The following is a 25,608-nucleotide window of genomic DNA, read 5'->3' on the forward strand; positions in this document are numbered from 1 at the left end:
AATAATCCAAGTCAACTAACAAGTGTCATGTCTGGTACTAAATAGTTTAGTGAAAAAAAACGGAAAACCCTTTTTAAGAATAGTCAAATATATCTGAAAACCTAAAGAAAACATATACAGTGCAAGATATTATGGTGATGAGTTGTAAAAACTTGGTAATACTACACTCATATGACAAATTATACTATATCAGTACAATATTTAATGATACATGGATAATATTTGTAAGGGCTCGTTGATATGACCATATTTTCAGTTCAAGTTCTGTCCATAAAAAAACGGATAGCACTCAAACCAATGTTATTCAATGGGGCAGTGCAGACGATCAATTTTTTTCACTGACTGAATCTGCGTGTTAAAAAGAAAAATCTCAGTTTGCATAAGTTTCTTCCTTAAATCGGATGAAATTCACCCACTCTAGTACAGTATATGGGTGCGTGAAAAAAAAAGCAAAAAACAAAGCCACAATATAGTCTCTGATTATTATAGAAACATTGCAATTATGTAACACAGAAAATGTTAAATGGTCCTGTAAATGATTTGCGCTGAAAAGAAACAGATTGTTTACACACTGTACACGGATAACAAGTGAGAAAAAAATTGTCTCACTTTTCTGGATGAAATTCTGAGCAATTTTTTTTAATGCGTTCATGAGAACCTACTCTATTAGTAGAATTGAAATAGTGATTTCATAATGAGACACAAAATGACTGGTTTACCGCCAAATGTATTCATGTAGAAGTGAATTTTTAAAGATCAACTCAACTCTAGCTAGAATTAAATGGAAAATCACAAGTTCAAAAACAATAAATACAAATCATGAAGTTAATTTAAATAATTCACTAAGAAGATCCTCAAAGATATTCATAGCCTTTATTTATACAGTAGCAGAATGCATTGCAGGTAGAGGATTAAATACATAATGTATGCTGGTGTTGTAAAGCACATAAGAAACAATATGCATTTAACCCCTTAACTCCGAAGCCTGTTTTCACCTTCCTGACCAGGCTAAATTTTACAATTTTGACCAATGTCACTTTATGGGGTTATAACTCTGGAATACTTCAACAGATCCCAATGATTCCAAGAATAAAATTTCTTTGATATACACTACTGTTCAAAAGCTTAGGGTCACTTAGAAATTTCCTTATTTTTGAAAGAAAAGCACAGTTTATTCCAATGAAGCTAACATTAAATGATTCAGAGATACACTCTATGCATTGTTAATAAGGTAAATGACTAATCTAGCTGCAAACATCTGGCTTGTAATGCAATATCTTCATAGGTGTATAGAGGCCCATTTCGAACAACCATCACTCCACTGTTCTTATGGTACTTTGTGTTTGCTAACTGTGTAAGAAGGCTAATGGATGGTGAGAATACCCTTGAAAACCCTTGTGCAAGTATGTTAGTACAGATGAAAACAGTTTGGCTGATTAAAGAAGCTATAAACCTGACCTTCCTTTGAGCTAGTTGAGAATCTGGAGCATTACATGTGTTGGCTCCATTAAACTCTCAAAATGGCCAGAAAAAAAGAACTTTCATGTGAAACTTGACAGTCTATTCTTGTTCTTAGAAATGAAGGCTATTCCATGTGAGAAATTGCCAAGAAACTGAAGATTTCCTACAATAGTGTGTGCTACTTTCTTCAGAGGAGAGCACAAGCAGGCTTTAACCAGAGTAGAAAGAGAAATGGGAGGCCCTGCTGCACAACTGAGCAACAAGACAAGTACATTAGAGTCTGTAGTTTGAAAAATCGATGCCTCACAGGTCCTCAAATGGCAGCTTCATTAAATAGTATACGCAAAACGCCAGTGTCAACGTCTACAATGAAGAGGCGACTCCGGGATGCTGGCCTTCAGGGCAGAGTGGCAAAGAAAAAGCCATATCTGAGACTGGCTAATAAAAGGAAAAGATTAATATGGGCAAAAGAACACAGACATTGGTCAGAGAAAGATTGGAAAAAAGTGTTATGGACAGACGAATCCAAGTTTGAGGTGTTGGATCAGACAGAAAAACATTTGTGAGAAGCAGAACAACTGAAAAGATGCTGGAAGAGTATCTGACACCATCTGTCAAGCATGGTGGAGGTAATGTGATGGTCTGGGGTTGCTTTGGTGCTGGTAAAGTGGGAGATTTGAACAAGGTAAAAGGGATTTTGAATAAGGAAGGCTATCACTCCATTTGGCAACGCCATGCCATACCCTGTGGACAGCACTTGATTGGAGCCAATTTCATCCTACATCAGGACAATGACCAAAAGCACACCTCCAAATTACGTAAGAACTATTTAGGGAAGAAGCAGGCAGCTGGTATCTGTAATGGAGTGGCCAGCGCAGTCACCATATCTCAACCCCATTGAGCTGTTGTGGGAGCAGCTTGACCGTATGGTATGCAAAAAGTGCCCATGAAGCCAAACCAACTTGTGGGAGGGGCTTCTGGAAGCATGAGGTTAAATTTCTCCAGATTACCTCAGCAAATTAACTGCTAGAATGCCAAAGGTCTGCAATGCTGTAATTGCTGCAAAGTGAGCATTCTTTGACAAAAGCAAAGTTTGAAGGAGAAAATTATTATTTCAAATAAAAATCTTTTTTTTCGAACCTTGTCAATGTCTGGACTAGATTTTAAATGCATTTGGCAACTCATTTGATTAATAAAAATATGAGTTTTCATGGAAAACACAAAATTGTCTGGGTGACCCCAAACTTTTGAACGGTAGTGTATGTAGAAATTTTTACAAATGTATTCAAGAAAACCTCAAATATCACATAGTCAAAAGTATTCAAACTCTTTGATCAGTATTGAGTAGAAGCACCCTTTTAAGCTAGTACAGCCATGAGTCTTCTTGGGAATGATGCAACAAGTTTTTCACACCTGGATTTGGGGATCCTCTGCCATTCTTATTTGCAGATCCCTTCCAGTTATGTCAGGTTGGATAGTGAACGTTGGTGCACAGCCATTTTCAGGTCTCTCCAGAGATGCTCAATTGGGTTTAGGTCAGGGCTTTTGCTGGGACATTCAAGAATGGTCACAGAGTTGTTCTGAACCACTGCCTTTATTGGCCAATTCTCCACCTGGCTCCTTCACTTTCTCTCTGCTGACATTCCCACCATCATCATGGGCGACTTCAACATCCCCATTGACACCCACCAGTCAGCAACCTCCAAACTCCTGTCCCTTACTTCATCTTTTGGACTTACTCAGTGGTCCTCCTCAGCCACCCACACAGACGGACACACATTAGAACTGATCTTCACCTGTCTCTGCTCCGTATCTAACTTCACAACTTCCCCTCTCCCTCTATCTGACCACCATCTACTCATTTTCTCATCACTGTCCTCCTCACCTGCCACCCATGTCCAGCAACATGCACACCTCCATACAAACCTCGCACATCTAGACACTTGCACACTCTCTGACTCTATTCTACCACTGTCCTCCATAGCTTCACTCCACGACACTGACACTAGTTTCTACAATGCCACTCTTGCATCAGCCATCGACTCGGTCTCCCCTGTCATGCATAACAGAGTGCAACGAATCAATAGACAACCCTGGCAGAATAGCATCACTAAAAAGCTTTGGCAAGCATCAAGAATTGCAGAACAGCGCTGGAAGAAAACGCTTCCGCAAGACAACTTCACTGCACTCAAACAAGCAACACTCGCATTCAAATCTTCCCTCACCTCTGCTAAACAGGCCTACTTTACATCCCTTGTATCTTCCTTATCCCACAACCCCAAACAGTTGTTCAATACTTTTAACTCCTCCTCCGCCCGTCACTGCCCCCTCTGACTTCCCTAATCTCTGCCGAGGACTTTGCCGCACATTTCAAAAGCAAAATAGACCAAACACGGCAAGTCTTTATTGCTCAACCACCACAACCCCTTTGCATGCCAGAACAATGCCCAAACCCCATAACCTCCCTACCTAACATCACTGAAGGGGAGCTTGCTCATCTTCTCTCTAAATCGCACCTCACTACTTGTGCACTTGACCCTATCCCATCCCACCTCCTCCCCAACATCACCACCACTCTTATCCCATCTCTAACCCACCTCTTCGACCTATCACTAAATTCCGGTACCCTCCCTTCTGCTTTCAAGCATGCCACAATCACGCCTATCCCTAAAAAGCCAACCCTCGACCAAACAGCCATGTCCAGCTATCGCCCAATATTGCTGCCCCAATTCGCTTCTAAACTCCTGGAACAGCATATTCACGCTGAACTTTCCTCCCACCTCTCAACTTGCTCTTTTACAATCTATAATCTGGTTTCCGTCTCCATCATTCCACTGAGACAGCCCTGATCAAAATTACCAACGACCTACTTACAGACAAAGCTAACAGACAGTACTCTATACTCCTCTTTCTAGACCTGTCCTCTGCTTTCGACACAACTGACCACTGCCTCCTACTACAGATCATCTCCTCCTTTGGCATCAAAGACCTCATCCTATCCTGGATCTCCTCATACCTTTCCAACTGTACATTCAGAGTCTCCCACTCCCACACCACCTCCTCATCCCACCATCTCTCTGTTCGAGTCCCCCAAGGCTCTGTTCTAGGATCCCTACTCTTCTCAATCTATACACTTGGCCTGGGACAACTCATAAAGTCCCATGGATTCCAGTACCACCTTTATGCCGATGATACTCAGCTCTACCTCTCTGGCCCAGACGTCACCTCTCTGCTGTCCAGAATCCCAGAGTGTCTATCAGCCATATCCTCCTTCTTTTGCTCTCGCTTCCTCAAACTCAATGTCGACAAATCTGAACTGATCATCTTTCCCCCATTTCACAGATCTTCCTTACCCGACCTATATATAACAATTGATGACATCATGCTTTCCCCCGTACCAGGAGTCCGCTGCCTCGGAGTAACCCTTGACTCTGCCCTGTCCTTCAAACCGCACATCCAAGCTCTCTCCACCTCCTATTGCCTCCAGCTCAAAAATATTTCCAGAATCCATCCCTTCCTCAACCCTCATTCTACTAAAATGCTTGTACATGCCCTCATCATCTCCCGCCTTGACTATTGCAACATCCTTTTCTGTGGCCTCCCTGCTAACACCCTAGCACCTCTCCAGTCCATCTTTAACTCTGCCGCCCGACTAATTAATCTCTCTTCTCGCTACTCCGCTTCTCCCCTCTGCAAATCTCTTCACTGGTTCCCATTCCCTCATCGCATCCAATTAAAATTACTAATACTGACCTACAAGGCCATCTATATCCTGTCTCCGCCATATATCTCTGAACTAATCTCCCGATATCTTCCCTCACATAATCTCCGGTCCTCTCAAGACCTCCTTCTCTCCTCCACACTTATTCGCTCCTCAACCAACCATCTCCAAGACTTCTCCCGAATAGCCCCCATCCTCTGGAATTCTATGCCCCAACAAATCCGACTATCAACCGCAATCGGTTCCTTCAGACGGAACCTGAAAACCCATCTCTTCAGGAAAGCTTACAGCCTGCAATGATCCCCACTGCCTCATCACCACTACTGGAGATACAGCCTCACCATCACTGGAGCTGCTGCACAACCCCCCAACCTACTGTCTCCTTCCCCACCATCCTGTAGAATGTAAGCCCGAAAGGGCAGGGTTCTCTTTCCCCTCGATATCTGTCATGGTCACGTGTGTCAGGACGCAGATGATAACGCAAGGCGGACCCATAACACACGTGACCCTGGATACACCGCCTCCAGTGGGGCGCATTTAAATAATAAAACGTGCAGGTGGATACGCCGCCTCCACCTGGCGAATTTAGGTATTACATGTTATACAATAAATCAAATAATAACGGGGAAACCTGGGAAACTTTAACAATGGTGGGCCCTGCGATAGGGAATGGGGAAATGGAGACCTCCTAAGCTCCCCTGAGCCAGTGTCCCTGTACATTCCCTAAACAGGCTCCGCACCTGTCGCCGCACGCGTACCTTAACGCCCTTGCTCACCCTGACCCTAAACCCTCACTAGGGAATGGGTCGGTGCGGAGACTAATCCCACCACTGCACTAATAACACACATGAGGAAAGAGACAATACAGGGGAAACACCACTTAGCTTTGCTCTGTTGCGTGCGCTCCTAGCAACAGAGCCCTCCACCTGAGTGCATCTTCTCCTCCACCCGGATCCATCACCATAACAGGATCCTTCACCTTAGTGCAACCTTGGAGCAGAGTCCAACACCAGTTGCAGCTGCTTAGTACCAGAGTCCCAAGGAAGTGTTCAGCTGCTGACACGAAGTCAAGCATGCTTGAGTCCAGCTCAGCGGCCAAGTCCCACATGGTGAGTGCCACTCTCCATAGTAGCCACTCCACCAGACCATGCAGACACTTCCCGCTGACTCCATCACTGCGACCCCACCACGCCATGCGAGCCCTTCGTTCAGACACCATAGCTGCAACACGTCCCCCCTGGCTAAGCTGCGCAGGACTCCTCACCAGCTCCATCCTTCATCCAGGCTCTCCAAAAACAGAGTGAACACAAACTCACAATATCACAGGCAGTGATTGCACACCTCTAGCACACCTTTATAGGGTGTCACACCTGATACCTAATTAAGTGCACAAAAACCCAAAGTGCAATACCACAACCACCACCGGGGACAATCAAAACACCTTTGAACTTAACCAAAGTAAAAAAAGTTCACTTTGTGCTTTTAATACCGCCAGATCCAACACTGGATCATGACAATATCAGTCTGCGATTGTTAGTTTGCTTACTGTAAGTGATATCTGTACTTTGTATGTTACTCCTTCTCATGTACAGCACCATGGAATCCATAGTGCTATATAAATAAATAATAATAATAAAAAAGCCACTCCATTGTTATTTTAGCTGTGTGCCTTGGATCATTGTCTTGTTGGAAGGTGAACCTTCGACCAAGTCTGAGGTCCAAAGCACCCTGGAAAAGGTTTTCATCCAGGATATCTCTGTACTTGGCCGCATTCATGTTTCCTTCAATGGCTACCAGTCATCCTGTCCCTGCAGCTGAAAAACACCCCATAGCATGATGCTGCCACTGCCATGTTTCACTGTTGGGATTGAATTGGGCAGGTGATGAGCAGTGCCTGGTTTTCTGCACAAATACCGCTTAGAATTATCACCAAAAAGGTCTATCTTCATCTCATCAGACCAGAGAATCTTATTTCTTATAGTCTGGGAGTCGTATTTTTTTTTTTGTAGCAAACTCTATGCGGGCTTTCATATGTCTTGCACTGAGAAGAGGCTTCCGTTGGGCCACTCTATCATAAAGGCCTGACTGGTGGAGGGCTACAGTGATAGTTGATATTGTGGAACTTTCTCCCATCTCCCTACTGCATCTGTGGAGCTCAGCCATAGTGATCTTGGGGTTCACTGGAAAAAACTGTGCTTTTCTTTTAAAAATAAGGAAATTTCTAAGTGACCCTAAACTTTGGAACGGCAGTGTATCTGTTTTTTTCAGTCAAGATGGGGTGCAGAGTGGACATTAATGAGAAAAAAAATAACTTTTTTGAATTTACCAAATGGCTGCAATGAAACAAAGAGTGAAAAATTGAAAGGGGTCTGAATACTTTCCGCACCCACTGTATGTTTTATTTATTTTCCTTGCCCTGCTGAAACAGTATTGTACTTTTTGGGAAGTATCATAGAGACCAGTTACACTTACTGTACTCCTGCTGACATTAAAAGCACCAGAAATTGCTTCATTTACAAATTGACAGATGTCAACTCGGCAACTGATCACATTCCACACACTTCACTTCGTTCTGAGACTGAGTTTTTAGGCAGGGATCTCAGAGGGCAGCATGGATGGGATTCAAATTTTTAAAAGCAGGTTCCGTATTTGCTTGAGGTGAACCACATCTTTTTTCAAATTATGCCCCTTTCTGCAGACCACATCCAATTAAACATCTCTCGCACAGCCAAAAAGATAATGGCAACCAAAATAAAGTGCACATTTTCCTGCAGTTCTATATAACTCCGTAAATAACTATGTGACAATGTAGTAGTTATACAAATATTTAATGAGATTACAGAATACACACCACACCCAGGTTGGACTCCTATCTTACTACCAGTCAGCAAATTCAAATGATTAATGTTCCTAACATAAATATAGCTATAGTAATCCTTAACTCCTTAACTTGTTAGATGGTACACTATTTTATTGACATAGCCTGGTATCACATTATCTGACAAGTTATGGATTGCCACATGTGTACAGGATAAAAACCAATATTAGTACATGATCAGTGCAGGAATACATCACCAGAACCATCATAAGTACATGAAGACAGCAACAAACCAAAATATAAGTACATGAATTCAGCAGTAGTTCCATCATCAGTACTAGAGATGAGAGAATCAGATAAATTTTGAATTTCCATATTATTATTATTATTATTATTATGCATTTATATAGCGCCATTTATCCCATGGCGCTTTACATGTGAAAAGGGGAAATATAGACAAGTATAATAAACATGTGCAAGACAAGTGACAAACAAGTACATAAGGAGAGGGGACCCTGCCCGTGAGGGCTCACAGTCTACAGGGCTGGGTGAGGATACAGTAGGAGAGGGTAGAGCAGGTCTTGCTGTGGTTCAGTAGACCGAGGATCATTGCAGGCATGTCGGAACAGGTGGGTTTTCAGGTTCTTCTTGAAGGTTTCCGTTGATGGTGAGAGCCTGATGTGTTGTGGCAGGGAGTTCCAGAGGATGGGGGAAGCACGGGAGAAGTCTTGTATGCAGTTGTGGGAAGAAGAGATAAGGGGGGAGTAGAGAAGGAGATCTTGAGATGATTGATGGTTGCGTGCGGGTAGATACCTAGAGACCATGTCACAGATGTATGGAGGAGACAGGTTGTGGATGGCTTTGTATGTCATGGTTAGGGTTTTGAATTGTAGCCTCTGGGCAGGCATAGGGGGGAGTCTGGGGAACAGCGGGGAGACAGGTGGATTAGTCGGGCATCAGAGTGTAGGATGGACAGGAGGTGGTGTGTGAGAGGGAGACACTAAACGTTCGGTCTGTTAGGTATGATGAGATCCAGGATAGTGCCAGGTCTGTGATGCCAAGAGATGAGAGAGTCTGTAGCAGGAGGGAATGGTCTACGGTGTCGAAGGCAGAGGACAGGTCCAGGAGAAGGAGGACAGAGTAGTGTCGCTTGCTCTTGGCGGTTAGTAAGTCGTTAGTGACTTTAGTTAGGGCAGTTTCAGTTGAGTGATGCGGTCGGAAGCCAGATTGTAGCCGGTCAAAGATGGAACAGGAGGAGAGGTGGGAGGACAGTTCAAGATATACATGCTGTTCCAGTAGTTTTGAGGCATAAGGGAGAAAAGATATTGGGTGATAGTTAGACACAGAGGATTGGTCAAGGGAGGGCTTTTTGAGGATGGGTGTGATTGAGGCATGTTTGAAGGATGAGGGAAAGGCACCATTTGTAAGTGAAAGGTTGAAAAGGTGTGTTAGAGATGGGATGAGGACTGTGGCCAAGTTAGGGCTGAGGTGAGACGGGAGTGGGTCGAGGGCACAAGTGGTGAGGTGTGATCTTGACAGAATGGTGGAGAGCTGATCTTCTGTCATGGTGGAGAAGCTGGCTTTTGCAGAACAGGGCTGAGCGGCTAAGAGGGGCATTTGGGGCTGCAGGCCAAAGTTTTGTCTGATCGTGTTGATCTTCTGCTTAAAGAAGGAGGCAAAGTCTTCAGCAGAATTGAGAGGAGGGGGAGGAGATGTTGTGGGACGGAGTAGAGAATTGAAAGTATTGAAGAGCTGTTTAGGGTTGTGAGACAGGGAGGATATGAGAGATGCAAAGTAAGTTTGTTCTGTGGCAGAAAGCATGGACTTAAAGCTGACAAGGGACTGTTTGTATGCATTGAAGTGCTCAGTAGAATTGGTTCTCTTCCATCTCCGCTCAGCGGCCCTGGAAACCCGTCTCAGTTCTTTGGTCAGGCTGGTCAGCCAGGGCTGCCTGTTGATTGTTCGAGTTTTGCTCTGCGTGAGGGGGGCAGCCGAATCAAGTGTTGCTGTTATTGTGGTGTTATAAAAAGTGGCAGCAGCATCTGTATCATGAAGGGAAGCTATGTCTGTAAGAGGGAGAAGGGACTCAGAGAGTGATTGTAAATTGAGGTGTTTGAGATTCCTGCGAGGGTGAGCCAGTTTATGGAGCGGGGGTTGCGCAGTAGGAGAGGAGAGGGAAGAGAATGTCAGTAGGTTGTGGTCAGACAGGGGGAGGGGTGAGTTATTGAGATTAGTGAGGGAACAGAGACGAGTGAAGATAAGGTCCAGTGTGTGACCATCTTTGTGAGTGGCCGCAGAGGACCATTGAGTGAGGCCGAGGGAAGCCGTGAGCGATAGAAGTTTAGATGCAGCCGGGGTGCAAGTGTCAATGGGGATGTTGAAGTCGCCCATGATGATGGTGGGGATGTCAGCAGAAAGGAAATGGTGTAGCCAGGTGGTGAAGTGGTCAAAAAAGGTGGAGATGGCTAGTTCTGGTGGGCGGTAGATGACAGCCAGTTGGAGGTTGGAGAGGGAACAGATGCGGATAGAGTGCACCTCGAACGAGGGAAGAGTAGTGCAGGGTGGCAGAGGAATTGGGGTAAAGGAGCAGGTATCAGACAGGAGCAAGCCAACTCCTCCACCACATTTGTTGTTGGGGCAAGGGGTGTGAGAGAGATGGAATCCACCATAGGAAAGCGCAGCTGGAGAGGCTGTGTCAGAGGGAGTGAGCCAGGTTTCAGTGATGGCGAGGAAGGAGAGTTTGTTGGTGATAAAGAGGTCATGGATAAATGATAGCTTGCTGCATATTCCCACATTTTTTTCAGAGACGTTATTATCCTGAAATGTAAATTCCCCTATTATGCCCTGAGTTCACTCAGAGCATAATAAGCTTAAAATGTAAAAATAAAAGAGATCTCTATAAGCATCTATTTGCTCACCTCTCCTGCCCATCACACATCCTGTTCTTGTTGCATATTCTGATCCATGCAGCGAGCACTGAATGGTCACATTGTTCGTGATGATTAGAGTTGAGCGACTTTTGGTTTTTTAGGGTCGCGTTTTGTTTCGTGAAACCCGACTTTTCCAAAAGTCGGGTCGAGCAAGATCGTCCGATTATAGGGAAAAGTCGGGATCGTCCCGAAACACGAAACCCAATGTAAGTCAATGGGGAATAAAAGTCGGCAGTGAGAGGAGGACAGGAAACACACCTACAGTGCCCATTTGAATGCCAAAAGCATCAATTCTTCTTACTTAAGCTTGTCAACCTTAATTAACTTCATAATACAAGTTACGCACTGAAAAATGGGGGTTATTTGGCTAAAGTTGTGGGGGGGGGAGGGCTGGCTGCAGGTTTTCATGTGCCCTGGGCGAAAGAGCGCCCCTTTAACACATACCACAACTCATCATGCTCCGATACGGCAGATAAATAGCGGTATAGTACAATGAAAAATACCTCACTTTTTACATCTCATGACGAGGCCCATCTATTTCTCCATACAGAATCATTGGTCCCATATAATGTTTGAAACAGTATATGATGAGCTCCACATAATTCTACAGTATATGTTGGTCCCCATGGATGAAGCTCCACTGTCTTATGGGCCCAAATAATGCTCCAAACATAATGGGCCCATTTCTAATGCTCTAGTGTATAATGGGCCCTGTAAATGCTGCTCCAGTGTCTGATGTCCACCTTTGGAATGTTCCAGTGTATGGTGGGCCCCATCTATCATTCTCCAGAGTATAGTGCTCCCCAAAAATTGCTGTCCCAACATTGAAAACAATCAAATAAGTCTCCTCGCTAGGGAATCCCTGTACTTGTCTGGACAGGTGCTGTAGCTTGCTTAACAGCTCGCCAGCCGTTCTCACGCCCAGTATGGATTGCACGTGATTGCACAAAGGTTAGAAAGGGTACCGTATCCCTGAATAACATGTATGGATAGCGTACACATTCAAAATATATGTCTCAGGAGGCAGGCTCAGACGGTGTTAGGCCCAGTATGGATTGCACGTGATTGCACAAAGGTTAGAAAGGGTACCGTATCCCTGGATAACATGTATGGATAGCGTACACATTCAAAATATATGTCTATACAGCATGAGGCAGGCTCAGACGGTGTTAGGCCCAGTATGGATTGCACGTGATTGCACAAAGGTTAGAAAGGGTACCGTATCCCTGGATAACATGTATGGATAGCGTACACATTCAAAATATATGTCTATACAGCATGAGGCAGGCTCAGATGGTGTTAGGCCCAGTATGGATTGCACGTGATTGCACAAAGGTTAGAAAGGGTACCGTATCCCTGGATAACATGTATGGATAGCGTACACATTCAAAATATATGTCTATACAGCATGAGGCAGGCTCAGACGGTGTTAGGCCCAGTATGGATTGCACGTGATTGCACAAAGGTTAGAAAGGGTACCGTATCCCTGGATAACATGTATGGATAGCGTACACATTCAAAATATATGTCTCAGGAGGCAGGCTCAGACGGTGTTAGGCCCAGTATGGATTGCACGTGATTGCACAAAGGTTAGAAAGGGTACCGTATCCCTGGATAACATGTATGGATAGCGTACACATTCAAAATATATGTCTATACAGCATGAGGCAGGCTCAGACGGTGTTAGGCCCAGTATGGATTGCACGTGATTGCACAAAGGTTAGAAAGGGTACCGTATCCCTGGATAACATGTATGGATAGCGTACACATTCAAAATATATGTCTATACAGCATGAGGCAGGCTCAGACGGTGTTAGGCCCAGTATGGATTGCACGTGATTGCACAAAGGTTAGAAAGGGTACCGTATCCCTGGATAACATGTATGGATAGCGTACACATTCAAAATATATGTCTCAGGAGGCAGGCTCAGACGGTGTTAGGCCCAGTATGGATTGCACGTGATTGCACAAAGGTTAGAAAGGGTACCGTATCCCTGGATAACATGTATGGATAGCGTACACATTCAAAATATATGTCTATACAGCATGAGGCAGGCTCAGACGGTGTTAGGCCCAGTATGGATTGCACGTGATTGCACAAAGGTTAGAAAGGGTACCGTATCCCTGGATAACATGTATGGATAGCGTACACATTCAAAATATATGTCTCAGGAGGCAGGCTCAGACGGTGTTAGGCCCAGTATGGATTTGACGGCCCAGATTACACAGCGGAGGAGCAGGGAGAGGTAAAGATTGCAAATGCTGGGGCCCTGCCCAAGCAAGGGGGGCCCACTCGTGGGCGTCGGTACTGGCACTGGGCCCCTCATAGTACAGCGGTGTGTCTGACGGCGGGTGTGCACCACCACCGTCAGAGACACTTGATTGCACTATGAGGGACCCTGTGCCAGTGCCCGCGCCCAAGAGTCGGCCTACCCACCTGTCCAGGGCAACTGCACTCGCACGGTGTCGTGCGCTAGGTGTTGACCCCGGCCATGGGGGGGGAGGCAGCACAGTTAGGGAGTTTTAGAAAGTGGCATATGTTGATGTTGGACATTCAGTTGATGCAAAAGGCGAAATAAGTGAAGTACCAGGAAGAGGTGGACCAAAGCAAGCCATTTTTCTGTCACCCTATGTGTCATCAGGGGAAGGTGGGACAAAATCCTTGGAAACCCATGCGTGGTTCATTTTAATGAAGGTTAGATCATCCACATTTTGGGTTGACAGACGGGTCCTTTTTTCTGTCAGGATTGATCCAGCTGCACTGAAGACTCTTTCCGATAGCACACTTGCAGCTGGGCAAGCGAGCTCCTGTAAGTCATATTGGGCCAATTCAGGCCAGGTGTCCAGTTTAGCGGCCCAATAGTCAAAGGGGAATGACCTGTGTGGGAGAACATCGATATGGGAGGAAAAGTAGTTTGTAACCATAGTTGACAACTGCTGTCTCCTGTCACTTTCCATCGATGCAGTATTACCAGTTGTGTGAGCGGTATTTGAAAGATCAGTCCACAACATTGTCATGAAACCCCTGTCTCCAACGCCACTTCTGCTGTGTGCACCACGAACACCTCTGCCAATCTGCCCCCGGCCCGTACGGCTCGTGTGAGAACCATCACCGCTGCTGTGTGCTGGGAATGCCTCAAGCAACCGATTTACCAGAGTTGCTTGTTTATTAGCCAATATTAGGTCAAGGTTCTCCTGTGGCATGATGTTTTGTAGTTTGCCTTTATAGCGTGGATCCAGGATGCTGGCCAACCAGTAGTCGTCATCGTTCATCATTTTGACAATGCGGGGGTCCCTTTTTAGGATCCGCAAGGCATAATCTGACATGTGGGCCAATGTTCCCGGTGTCAATGATGCACTGCGAGTGCTGGGTGGAGGAGCACTTTCTGGCAAATACACATCCCTCCAGTCACGCACAAACCCTGTACCAGACCTTGCCATGCCAACATTTTCACTTGCCCCACGAGATGCATCCTCCTTCCCTAAGTAATCATCCCCATCATCCTCCTCCTCTTCTTCCTCCACCTCGTCTAGGAGAGGTCCCTGAGCAGACAATGGCTGAATGTCATCAAGGATTCCCTCCTCCTCTTCCTCCTCATCAACATTGGCTGCAGACGCCTGCTCCTTAAGGTGCGTCAAAGTTTGCATGAGCAGACGCATAAGTGGGATGCTCATGCTTAGGATAGCGTCGTCTGCGCTTACCAGCCGTGTGCATTCCTCAAAACACTGATGGACTTTACAAAGGTCTTTCAGCTTCGACCACTGCACGCCTGTCAACTCCATGTCTGCTCTCAAAGTGCCTGGCCGTGTATCCTCCCACAAATGCATTATGGCCTGCCTCTGCTCGCACAGCCGCTCCACCATGTGCAGGGTGGAGTTCCACCTTGTTGCAATGTCGATAATGAGGCGGTGGTTGGGAAGGTGGAGCAATCGCTGCAGCTTCTGCATACGAACGGAGTGTACAGGCGACCGGCGGATGTGCGCGCACAGTCTTCGCACCTTCTGGAGCAGGGCTGTTAACTCCGGATAATTTTTGAGGAAGCACTGCACCACCAGGTTCAAGGTGTGAGCCAAGCAAGGTATGTGGCTGAGTTTTGAAAGGGCTATGGCTGCCACAAAATTACGGCCGTTATCACTAACTACCTTGCCTGCCTCAAGATGTACACTGCCCATCCATGTCTCAGTTTGTCGCTTCAAGTACTCGGCCAGCACCTCGGCGGTGTGTCTGTCGCCCAAACACATCATCTGCAACACAGCCTGCTGACGCTTTCCACTAGCTGCTCGATAGGGGGACACATCGTGTGCAACAGTGGCAGCTGCAGATGGAGTGCTCATACGACTGCGCTCTGTGGACGAGCTTTCGCTTCTGGAGGAGGAGGAGGAGGAGGAGGGTCGAACGCCTACAGCCAACTGTTTCCTATACCGTGGGCTAGGCAGCACTGTCCCACCACCGCTGTCCCCTGTGGACCCTGCATCCACCACATTAACCCAGGGCGCAGTGATGGACACGTAACGGCCCTGGCCATGCCGACTGGACCATGCATCAGTTGTGAGGTGCACCTTTCTGCTCACTGACTGCTTGAGTGCATGGACAATGCGGTCTTTCACATGATGGTGGAGGGCTGGGATGGCTTTGCGAGAGAAGAAGTGGCGACTGGGTAGGTCATAGCGTGGTACTGCATAGGCCATGAGTTCGCGGAAAGCTGTGCTTTCCACCAACCGAAAGGGCATCATCTCAAACGAGATTAGTTTGGCAATGTGGGCGTTCAAACCCAGTGTACGCGGATGAGAGACTGAGTACTTTCTTGACCTACTCATAGTGTCTGGGAGGGTGAGCTGGACTTGAGAGCTGCATATGGTGGAAGTAGCGGTGGACAGGGCGGACTGAGAGAGGGTTGATGATGGTGATGGAGTTGGTGTTCTTTCTGATGGCCTAGAATCAGTCTTTCGTTGATATAACAGTGGGATTCCCTGACTGCTGTGGTCTTGCAATGACACCTCAACATTTGCTGCTGTGCTAACCGGTGGGCTTACAGTGGGGGAAACAATGTAGCGTTGCTGACTACCTTCGTTGTGATCAGTTGCACATGTGGCACTTAAGGTTTGGTGTTGTGTCCACGCTTGCAAGTGCATGCTGGTTAAATGTCTAAGCATGCAACTGGTATTCAAATTTTTCAGATTTTTCCCTCGGCTAAAGGTCTTTGCGCACTTCTTACAGATAACCTTGGCCTGATCATGAGGATTTTGTTCAAAAAAGTGCCACACTGCACTCTTCCTACTTTGGCAGACATTTTGCGGCCTAGCACGCTGTGATCTTTTGACCCTCTGGACAAGCTGTCCAGCAACTCTTTTGATGTTTGGAACCTGTCTTTGGTGTGCTCCGGGCCTGCCAGATAACAGCTGTTGCGATGTCGATGTCTGCTGTGGATGCTCCTCATCTGAGCTATTGGAAGCAGCACCCTCTTCCCCCAATGGATGCCAATCTGGGTCAACAACTGGGTCATCCATCACCTCCTCTTCTATGTCATGTGCACCTTCCTCTGTGTCACCGTGTATGGTGGTATAGTGTGCGGGAAGGGGCACCTGAGTCTCATCAGGGTCAGAATCTGGCTCTGTACACTGCGAGGACAATGTAGTGCTCTGAGTGAATGTACCAGCAGAATCATCCATCAGCGGCTGTGCATCAGTGCACTCCATGTCAGATTCATCTTGGCCTGGGTAATTAACCATTTCACTTGATAATCCAGGCATGGTATGTGAAAACAGCTCCATGGAGTAATCAGTAGTATGGCCTGCGTCATCCTTCAATCTTGGTTGGGGTGAAGGACACAAGGAAAGGTGTGGTTCATGAACATGAGCCTCCAATGACGACTCAGTGCTTTTACTTTTTACAACTGAAGAAGAGGAGGCGATAGAGCTGGAGGCTGAGTCAGCAATGTAAGACAAAACTTTTTCCTGATGCTCTGCCTTTAAAAGCGGTTTGCCAACTCATAGAAAACTAAGCGTTCGAGGCCTTATGTAGCCAGACGATGACGCAGGGTCAGCACCTCCTGCATTCGGTCCTATTTTGCTCTTGCCACTACCATCAGATCCACCACCAACACCATCATTACCAGCTGCCAACCCCCGCCCAATTCCACGGCCTCTTCCACCAGCCTTCCTCATTTTTGGTAGAAATGTAGACAAAATCCAACAAACTATATAGTAATGTAAAACAAGGTACAAGGTGTCTATAGGACAGGGGAGATTTAGAATTTCTGGACACACTTGTGGACAGTGGACAATTTTGGATTGTGTGAGGCCCACTGATATCTGAGCGCAATGTGACACGCTCGATGGCACAGCTGCCTGTGACAAAAGTGACGAGAGGATAATGGAGATTTTGAATCTCTGCGCACACTTTTGGACACTGGACACTTGTGGATTGTGTGAGGCCCACTGATATCTGAGCGCTATGTGACAGGCTCGATGGCACAGCTGCCTGTGACAAAAGTGACGAGAGGATAATGGAGATTTTGAATCTCTGCGCACACTTTTGGACACTGGACACTTGTGGATTGTGTGAGGCCCACTGATATCTGAGCGCTATGTGACAGGCTCGATGGCACATCTGCCTGTGACAAAAGTGACGAGAGGATAATGGAGATTTTGAATCTCTGCGCACACTTTTGGACACTGGACACTTGTGGATTGTGTGAGGCCCACTGATATCTGAGCGCTATGTGACAGACTCGATGGCACAGCTGCCTGTGACAAAAGTGACGAGAGGATAATGGAGATTTTGAATCTCTGCGCACACTTTTGGACACTGGACACTTGTGGATTGTGTGAGGCCCACTGATATCTGAGCGCTATGTGACAGGCTCGATGGCACAGCTGCCTGTGACAAAAGTGACGAGAGGATAATGGAGATTTTGAATCTCTGCACACACTTTTGGACACTGGACACTTGTGGATTGTGTGAGGCCCACTGATATCTGAGCGCTATGTGACAGGCTCGATGGCACAGCTGCCTGTGACAAAAGTGACGAGAGGATAATGGAGATTTTGAATCTCTGCGCACACTTTTGGACACTGGACACTTGTGGATTGTGTGAGGCCCACTGATATCTGAGCGCTATGTGACAGGCTCGATGGCACATCTGCCTGTGACAAAAGTGACGAGAGGATAATGGAGATTTTGAATCTCTGCGCACACTTTTGGACACTGGACACTTGTGGATTGTGTGAGGCCCACTGATATCTGAGCGCTATGTGACAGGCTCGATGGCACAGCTGCCTGTGACAAAAGTGACGAGAGGATAATGGAGATTTTGAATCTCTGCGCACACTTTTGGACACTGGACACTTGTGGATTGTGTGAGGCCCACTGATATCTGAGCGCTATGTGACAGGCTCGATGGCACAGCTGCCTGTGACAAAAGTGACGAGAGGATAATGGAGATTTTGAATCTCTGCGCACACTTTTGGACACTGGACACTTGTGGATTGTGTGAGGCCCACTGATATCTGAGCGCTATATGACAGGCTCGATGGCACAGCTGCCTGTGACAAAAGTGACGAGATGATAATGGAGATTTTGAATCTCTGCGCACACTTTTGGACACTGGACACTTGTGGATTGTGTGAGGCCCACTGATATCTGAGCGCTATGTGACAGGCTCGATGGCACAGCTGCCTGTGACAAAAGTGACGAGAGGATAATGGAGATTTTGAATCTCTGCGCACACTTTTGGACACTGGACACTTGTGGATTGTGTGAGGCCCACTGATATCTGAGCGCTATGTGACAGGCTCGATGACACAGCTGCCTGTGACAAAAGTGACGAGAGGATAATGGAGATTTTGAATCTCTGCGCACACTTTTGGACACTGGACACTTGTGGATTGTGTGAGGCCCACTGATATCTGAGCGCTATGTGACAGGCTCGATGGCACATCTGCCTGTGACAAAAGTGACGAGAGGATAATGGAGATTTTGAATCTCTGCGCACACTTTTGGACATTGGACACTTGTGGATTGTGTGAGGCCCACTGATATCTGAGCGCTATGTGACAGGCTCGATGACACAGCTGCCTGTGACAAAAGTGACGAGAGGATAATGGAGATTTTGAATCTCTGCGCACACTTTTGGACACTGGACACTTGTGGATTGTGTGAGGCCCACTGATATCTGAGCGCTATGTGACAGGCTCGATGGCACAGCTGCCTGTGACAAAAGTGACGAGAGGATAATGGAGATTTTGAATCTCTGCGCACACTTTTGGACACTGGACACTTGTGGATTGTGTGAGGCCCACTGATATCTGAGCGCTATGTGACAGGCTCGATGGCACAGCTGCCTGTGACAAAAGTGACGAGAGGATAATGGAGATTTTGAATCTCTGCGCACACTTTTGGACACTGGACACTTGTGGATTGTTTGAGGCCCACTGATATCTCAGCGCTATATGACAGGCTCGATGGCACAGCTGCCTGTGACAAAAGTGACGAGAGGATAATGGAGATTTTGAATCTCTGCGCACACTTTTGGACACTGGACACTTGTGGATTGTGTGAGGCCCACTGATATCTGAGCGCTATGTGACAGGCTCGATGGCACAGCTGCCTGTGACAAAAGTGACGAGAGGATAATGGATATTTTGAATCTCTGCGCACACTTTTGGACACTGGACACTTGTGGATTGTGTGAGGCCCACTGATATCTGAGCGCTATGTGACAGGCTCGATGACACAGCTGCCTGTGACAAAAGTGACGAGAGGATAATGGAGATTTTGAATCTCTGCGCACACTTTTGGACACTGGACACTTGTGGATTGTGTGAGGCCCACTGATATCTGAGCGCTATGTGACAGGCTCGATGGCACATCTGCCTGTGACAAAAGTGACGAGAGGATAACTGAGATTTTGAATCTCTGCGCACACTTTTGGACACTGGACACTTGTGGATTGTGTGAGGCCCACTGATATCTGAGCGCTATGTGACAGGCTCGATGGCACAGCTGCCTGTGACAAAAGTGACGAGAGGATAATGGAGATTTTGAATCTCTGCGCACACTTTTGGACACTGGACATTTGTGGATTGTGTGAGGCCCACTGATATCTGAGCGCTATGTGACAGGCTCGATGACACAGCTGCCTGTGACAAAAGTGACGAGAGGATAATGGAGATTTTTAATCTCTGCGCACACTTTTGGACACTGGACACTTGTGGATTGTGTGAGGCCCACTGATATCTGAGAGCTATGTGACAGGCTCGATGGCACAGCTGCCTGTGACAAAAGTGACGAGAGGATAATGGAGATTTTGAATCTCTGCGCACACTTTTGGACACTGGACACTTGTGGATTGTGTGAGGCCCACTGATATCTGAGCGCTATGTGACAGGCTCGATGGCACAGCTGCCTGTGACAAAAGTGACGAGAGGATAATGGAGATTTTGAATCTCTGCGCACACTTTTGGACACTGGACATTTGTGGATTGTGTGAGGCCCACTGATATCTGAGCGCTATGTGACAGGCTCGATGGCACAGCTGCCTGTGACAAAAGTGACGAGAGGATAATGGAGATTTTGAATCTCTGCGCACACTTTTGGACACTGGACACTTGTGGATTGTGTGAGGCCCACTGATATCTGAGCGCTATGTGACAGGCTCGATGGCACAGCTGCCTGTGACAAAAGTGACGAGAGGATAATGGAGATTTTGAATCTCTGCGCACACTTTTGGACACTGGACACTTGTGGATTGTGTGAGGCCCACTGATATCTGAGCGCTATGTGACAGGCTCGATGGCACAGCTGTGACAAAAGTGACTAGAGGATAAGGGAGATTGGATTGCTTTTAAAAAAGCAGTTTGCGGAGCAGTAGGTAAACAGCAATGCCAGCGTGTCAGGAAGCCTTAAAAGGCAGCCCAACAACCAACACCACTGATACACCACTATATAGCCTCCCCTTGCACTGCACACACAGTGACTTGTGTGTTGTGCAGGCCAAATAGCTAGCAGCAGAAGCAGTTTTTTTGTCTTCTTCCCTGCCTAACGCTCTCCCTACAGAATCAGCAGCAACCTCTCCCTCTACTAAGATCGGCAGAAGTAAGATGGCGGTCGGCGTGCACGCCCTTTTATACCCCCTGTGACGCCCACCAAAGCAAGCCAATCACTTGCATGCCCTTCTGAAAGATGGTGGTGACCCGTGCCTAGGTCATCACATTGCCCACAGTGTCCGTGGATCCTGATTGGCTGAAAAAGAGCGCAAAACAAACTTTTGAAACGTGACTTTGGCGCGTAAGTCGCCGACCTCGTGGCCGACCTCATCCTAGGGTCGGGTTTCGTTTCATGAAACCCGACTTTGCCAAAAGTCGGCGACTTTTAAATTTTTTCGACCCGTTTCGCTCAACTCTAGTGATGGTTACTCCCGCACATATGCAGAACACTTGCGGGTCTCATAAGTTGGAAGTCTTGTCCTAGCATGAGAGTTCCCTGGATTTTAGCGCTCATGGTGGTGATCAGAAAATGCAACAAGGATCAAATGGGTGGCAGTAGGAAGCACAAGGACTAAAGAGGTGAACATTAAGGAGAGTATAAATGTTTTTAGGAATTTTTTAACTGTTTGATGACCCTTTGCAGTTTAAAAATGGAGGACAGAGGAGGCTATTTTTCTGATTTTGCACGAAAGCAAACATGTTGGTGAATGCGGAATTTTGTAAATTTGTTTAAAATTCAATTCCACTCCAATATATTTTCTCATCTCTAATCAGCACATAAATACAATACCAAAATGATTATCATTACATAAATACAGCAACACAACCATAATTAGTACATTAATCACACACAGAGTGCAGTTAACCCAGCACACCAGGCATGGACCAGATTCTTATTGTTGTTACATGGTGGTGGTGGCCGTGCCAGGAGCTCCAGTGCAATGAAATAGGCACATGGCTGTGGGTGTGTAGAGGTTAACGCAGGTAGCACTGTCCCCTCACCTATATGGTGTTTGGTGGTGTTCCCTGTAGTGCTGGTGTGATGAAGGGAGACAGGAGAGTCAGCAGGCAAGCTTGGTAGTAAAACATATGTAAAACTTTACTAAAAGGCAGCAGATGGCAAACAAAGCAGTAGATGTTAATAGCAAATGATGGTACATCTTAAAGGCAGTTTCAATGATACAAGCTATCAACAGCAAGAAAAAAGAGGGGGAGAAGCCAGCGCTGCTTGTGGTCAGAACGTAATACATAAAGTGTGAAAACACACATTGGTTTCTATCTGTATTCAAAAATGAGACATTTAGCAAAAAATTGATCAATTGTTTGAGCTACCCCGCCACGTCAAGGCAGTCTCGTATGGGGAGTCCTACTCTACGTTTTTTATGTTCGCTGTGCCATTGCGGCCTCCTAAATGTATAAAAGCAAGACCTCATTACATGCACACTGTACCTCAAGCATTTCAAAATCGTTCCTATGGCACCAGAGGACAAGCGCAGATAAAGGTTAGCCAGGTCCATGCAGACATTTCAGGTCCAACCTCCACACTGCCTGACCAGCACCACAGATAAAGGACGATCCAGGCCCAGATACAGGTGCGTAATCAAATAAAGCCTAGGGCAGGGCAGGGCCGCTGTTAATGTGAACAGCAGCCTAGATCAATCACTAAGAAAACAGAAAGAATAGCGTACATGACCCAGCGCGCACGGCTACAGTGGTGGTCAGCCACAAAACCAATATCAAGAAAAAAGAGGGGGAGAAGCCAGCGCTGCTTGTGGTCAGAACGTAATACATAAAGTGTGAAAACACACATTGGTTTCTATCTGTATTCAAAAATGAGAAATTTAGCAAAAAATCGATCAATTGTTTGAGCTACCCCGCCATGTCAAGGCAGTCTCGTATGGGGAGTCCTACTCTACGTTTTTTATGTTCGCTGTGCCATTGCGGCCTCCTAAATGTATAAAAGCAAGACCTCATTACATGCACACTGTACCTCAAGCATTTCAAAATCGTTCCTATGGCAACAGAGGACAAGCGCAGATAAAGGTTAGCCAGGTCCATGCAGACATTTCAGGTCCAACCTCCACACTGCCTGACCAGCACCACAGATAAAGGACGATCCAGGCCCAGATACAGGTGCGTAATCAAATAAAGCCTAGGGCAGGGCAGGGCCGCTGTTAATGTGAACAGCAGCCTAGATCAATCACTAAGAAAACAGAAAGAATAGCGTACATGACCCAGCGCGCACGGCTACAGTGGTGGTCAGCCACAAAACCAATATCAAGAAAAAAGAGGGGGAGAAGCCAGCGCTGCTTGTGGTCAGAACGTAATACATAAAGTGTGAAAACACACATTGGTTTCTATCTGTATTCAAAAATGAGACATTTAGCAAAAAATTGATCAATTGTTTGAGCTACCCCGCCACGTCAAGGCAGTCTCGTATGGGGAGTCCTACTCTACGTTTTTTATGTTCGCTGTGCCATTGCGGCCTCCTAAATGTATAAAAGCAAGACCTCATTACATGCACACTGTACCTCAAGCATTTCAAAATCGTTCCTATGGCACCAGAGGACAAGCGCAGATAAAGGTTAGCCAGGTCCATGCAGACATTTCAGGTCCAACCTCCACACTGCCTGACCAGCACCACAGATAAAGGACGATCCAGGCCCAGATACAGGTGCGTAATCAAATAAAGCCTAGGGCAGGGCAGGGCCGCTGTTAATGTGAACAGCAGCCTAGATCAATCACTAAGAAAACAGAAAGAATAGCGTACATGACCCAGCGCGCACGGCTACAGTGGTGGTCAGCCACAAAACCAATATCAAGAAAAAAGAGGGGGAGAAGCCAGCGCTGCTTGTGGTCAGAACGTAATACATAAAGTGTGAAAACACACATTGGTTTCTATCTGTATTCAAAAATGAGACATTTAGCAAAAAATTGATCAATTGTTTGAGCTACCCCGCCACGTCAAGGCAGTCTCGTATGGGGAGTCCTACTCTACGTTTTTTATGTTCGCTGTGCCATTGCGGCCTCCTAAATGTATAAAAGCAAGACCTCATTACATGCACACTGTACCTCAAGCATTTCAAAATCGTTCCTATGGCACCAGAGGACAAGCGCAGATAAAGGTTAGCCAGGTCCATGCAGACATTTCAGGTCCAACCTCCACACTGCCTGACCAGCACCACAGATAAAGGACGATCCAGGCCCAGATACAGGTGCGTAATCAAATAAAGCCTAGGGCAGGGCAGGGCCGCTGTTAATGTGAACAGCAGCCTAGATCAATCACTAAGAAAACAGAAAGAATAGCGTACATGACCCAGCGCGCACGGCTACAGTGGTGGTCAGCCACAAAACCAATATCAAGAAAAAAGAGGGGGAGAAGCCAGCGCTGCTTGTGGTCAGAACGTAATACATAAAGTGTGAAAACACACATTGGTTTCTATCTGTATTCAAAAATGAGACATTTAGCAAAAAATTGATCAATTGTTTGAGCTACCCCGCCACGTCAAGGCAGTCTCGTATGGGGAGTCCTACTCTACGTTTTTTATGTTCGCTGTGCCATTGCGGCCTCCTAAATGTATAAAAGCAAGACCTCATTACATGCACACTGTACCTCAAGCATTTCAAAATCGTTCCTATGGCACCAGAGGACAAGCGCAGATAAAGGTTAGCCAGGTCCATGCAGACATTTCAGGTCCAACCTCCACACTGCCTGACCAGCACCACAGATAAAGGACGATCCAGGCCCAGATACAGGTGCGTAATCAAATAAAGCCTAGGGCAGGGCAGGGCCGCTGTTAATGTGAACAGCAGCCTAGATCAATCACTAAGAAAACAGAAAGAATAGCGTACATGACCCAGCGCGCACGGCTACAGTGGTGGTCAGCCACAAAACCAATATCAAGAAAAAAGAGGGGGAGAAGCCAGCGCTGCTTGTGGTCAGAACGTAATACATAAAGTGTGAAAACACACATTGGTTTCTATCTGTATTCAAAAATGAGACATTTAGCAAAAAATTGATCAATTGTTTGAGCTACCCCGCCACGTCAAGGCAGTCTCGTATGGGGAGTCCTACTCTACGTTTTTTATGTTCGCTGTGCCATTGCGGCCTCCTAAATGTATAAAAGCAAGACCTCATTACATGCACACTGTACCTCAAGCATTTCAAAATCGTTCCTATGGCACCAGAGGACAAGCGCAGATAAAGGTTAGCCAGGTCCATGCAGACATTTCAGGTCCAACCTCCACACTGCCTGACCAGCACCACAGATAAAGGACGATCCAGGCCCAGATACAGGTGCGTAATCAAATAAAGCCTAGGGCAGGGCAGGGCCGCTGTTAATGTGAACAGCAGCCTAGATCAATCACTAAGAAAACAGAAAGAATAGCGTACATGACCCAGCGCGCACGGCTACAGTGGTGGTCAGCCACAAAACCAATATCAAGAAAAAAGAGGGGGAGAAGCCAGCGCTGCTTGTGGTCAGAACGTAATACATAAAGTGTGAAAACACACATTGGTTTCTATCTGTATTCAAAAATGAGACATTTAGCAAAAAATTGATCAATTGTTTGAGCTACCCCGCCACGTCAAGGCAGTCTCGTATGGGGAGTCCTACTCTACGTTTTTTATGTTCGCTGTGCCATTGCGGCCTCCTAAATGTATAAAAGCAAGACCTCATTACATGCACACT

The 25,608-nt window shown here is 46.4% G+C and overlaps 1 protein-coding gene across 1 annotated transcript in view; it reads right to left on the reverse strand.

Annotated features, from left to right (window-relative positions):
- Positions 1 to 22,536, reverse strand: part of NYAP2 (neuronal tyrosine-phosphorylated phosphoinositide-3-kinase adaptor 2) — a 286,187-nt gene extending 263,651 nt beyond the window's left edge. Inside the window, exon 1 of the mRNA XM_073579086.1 lies at positions 22,367 to 22,536. The gene's annotated coding sequence lies outside the window, so the exon portion shown is untranslated. The remainder of the gene's footprint in view (positions 1 to 22,366) is intronic.
- Positions 22,537 to 25,608: the final 3,072 nt, after the last annotated feature.

The sequence above is a fragment of the Dendrobates tinctorius genome, unplaced genomic scaffold (genome assembly GCF_039654945.1).
Source record: "Dendrobates tinctorius isolate UK_male_01 unplaced genomic scaffold, ASM3965494v1 ptg000060l, whole genome shotgun sequence".
In the NCBI taxonomy this organism is placed as follows: Eukaryota; Metazoa; Chordata; class Amphibia; order Anura; family Dendrobatidae; genus Dendrobates; species Dendrobates tinctorius.